This window comes from Arachis hypogaea, chromosome 12 (genome assembly GCF_003086295.3).
Source record: "Arachis hypogaea cultivar Tifrunner chromosome 12, arahy.Tifrunner.gnm2.J5K5, whole genome shotgun sequence".
Taxonomy (NCBI): Eukaryota; Viridiplantae; Streptophyta; class Magnoliopsida; order Fabales; family Fabaceae; genus Arachis; species Arachis hypogaea.
Genome location: NC_092047.1, coordinates 41,237,809 through 41,240,359, shown reverse-complemented (window position 1 = coordinate 41,240,359; position 2,551 = coordinate 41,237,809). Strand labels below are relative to the sequence as shown.

Below are 2,551 nucleotides of genomic sequence, written 5' to 3'. Positions count from 1 at the left end.
CGAAAAAGAAGGAGACATGGCCGAAAATAATAACAATGCAAGGAAGATGCTTGGTGACTTTACTGCACCTAATTCCAATTTACATGGAAGAAGCATCTCAATCCCTACCATTGGAGCAAACAATTTTGAGCTGAAACCTCAACTAGTTTCTCTGATGCAACAGAATTGCAAGTTTTATGGACTTCCATCCGAAGATCCCTTTCAGTTCTTAACTGAATTCTTGCAGATCTGTGATACTGTTAAGACCAATGGGGTTGATCCCGAGGTCTATAGGCTCATGCTTTTCCCATTTGCTGTAAGAGACAGAGCTAGAATATGGTTGGACTCTCAACCTAAGGATAGCCTGAACTCTTGGGATAAGCTGGTCACAGCTTTCTCAGCCAAGTTCTTTCCTCCTCAAAAGCTTAGCAAGCTTAGAGTGGATGTTCAGACCTTCAGACAAAAGGAAGGTGAATCCCTCTATGAAGCTTGGGAGAGATACAAGGAACTGACCAAAAAGTGTCCTTCTGACATGCTTTCAGAATGGACCATCCTGGATATATTCTATGATGGTCTGTCTGAATTATCAAAGATGTCATTGGACCATTCTGCAGGTGGATCCGTTCACCTAAAGAAAACGCCTGCAGAAGCTCAAGAACTCATTGACATGGTTACAAATAACCAGTTCATGTACACTTCTGAAAGGAATCATGTGAGTAATGGGACGCCTCAGAGGAAGGGAGTTCTTGAAATTGATACTCTGAATGCCATATTGGCTCAGAATAAAATATTGACTCAGCAAGTCAATATGATCTCTTAGACTCTGAATGGATTGAAGGAATCATCCAACAGTACTAAAGAGGCATCTTCTGAAGAAGAAGCTTATGATCCTGAGAACCCTGCAATAGCAGAGGTGAATTACATGGGTGAACCCTATGGAAACACCTATAATCCCTCATGGAGAAATCATCCAAATTTCTCATGGAAGGATCAACAAAAGCCTCAACAAGGCTTTAATAATGGTGGAAGAAACAGGTTTAGCAATAGCAAACCTTTTCCATCATCCACTCAGCAACAGACATAGAATTCTGAGCAGAGTCCATCTAGCTTAGCAAATATAGTCTCTGATCTATCTAAGGCCACTCTAAGTTTCATGAATGAAACAAGGTCCTCCATTAGAAATTTGGAGGCACAAGTGGGCCATCTGAGTAAAAGGGTCATGAAAACTCCTCCTAGTACTCTCCCAAGCAATACAGAAGAGAATCCAAAAAGAGAGTGCAAGGCCATTACCTTGCTTAGTGTGGCCGAACCCAAAGAGGAGGAGGAAGACGTGAATCCCAATGAGGAAGACCTCCTGGGATGTTCAGTGACTAATAAGGAGTATCCCTTTGAGAAACCAAAGGAATCTGAGGCTCATCTAGAGACCATAGAGATTCCATTAAACCTCCTTCTGCCCTTCATGAGCTCTGATGAATATTTTTCTTTTGAAAAGGATGAAGAAATTACTGAAGAGCAAGTTGCTAAGTACCTTGGTATAATCATGAGGCTGAATGCCAAATTATTTGGTAATGAGACTTGGGAAGATGAACCTCCCTTGCTCACCAATGAACTAAATGCATTGGATAGGCAGAAATTACCTCAAAAGAAATAGAATTCTGGCAAATTCTTAATACCCTGTACCATAGGTACCATGACCTTTGAGAAGGCTCTGTGTGACCTGGGGTCAGGAATAAACTTAATGCCACTCTCTGTAATGGAGAAACTTTGGATCTTTGAGGTGCAAGCTGCCAGAATCTCATTAGAGATGGTAGACAACTCAAGAAAACAGGCTTATGGACAAGTTGAGGACGTGTTAGTAAAGGTTGAAGGCCTTTACATCCCTGCTGATTTCATAATCCTAGACACTGGGAAGGATGAGGATGAATCCATCATCCTTGGAAGACCCTTCCTAGCCACAGCAAGAGCTGTGATTGATGTGGACAGAGGAGAATTGGTCCTCTAACTGAATAAAGACAACCTTGTATTTAAGACTCAAGGATCTCCTTCTGTAACCATGGAGAGGAAGCATGAAAAGCTTCTCTCACTGCAAAGTCAACCAAAGCCCCCACAGTCAAACTCTAAGTTTGGTGTTGAACCCCCACATTCAAACTCTAAGTTTGGTGTTGGGAGGTTCCAACCTTGCTCTGATTATCTGTGAGGCTCCATGAGAGCTCACTGTCAAGCTATTGACACTAAAAAAGCGCTTGTTGGGAGGCAACCCAATGTTATTTAATCATATCTATTTTATTTTCTTTTTATTATTTCATGTTTTATTAGGTTGATGATCATGTGAAGTCACAAAAACTACTGAAAAATCAAAAACAAAATGAAAAACAGCATTGAAAACAGCACACCCTGGAGGAGAGCAGTCTGGCGTTTAAACGCCAGAAACAAGCATCAGTCTGGCGTTTAACGCCAGAAACAGGCACCAAGCTGGCGTTTAACGTCAGAAACAAGCATCTGCCTGGCGTTAAACGCCAGAAACAGGCTACATTTGGGCGTTTAACGCCAAAAACAGGTAGCAGTCTGGCGT

The 2,551-nt window shown here is 41.9% G+C and overlaps 1 non-coding gene across 1 annotated transcript; it reads right to left on the bottom strand.

The window, feature by feature from the left end:
• Nucleotides 1–409: 409 nt before the first annotated feature.
• Nucleotides 410–517, bottom strand: LOC112731975 (small nucleolar RNA R71). Its single transcript, XR_003167719.1, has one exon. It is a non-coding gene; the product is annotated as a small nucleolar RNA R71 (small nucleolar RNA).
• Nucleotides 518–2,551: the final 2,034 nt, after the last annotated feature.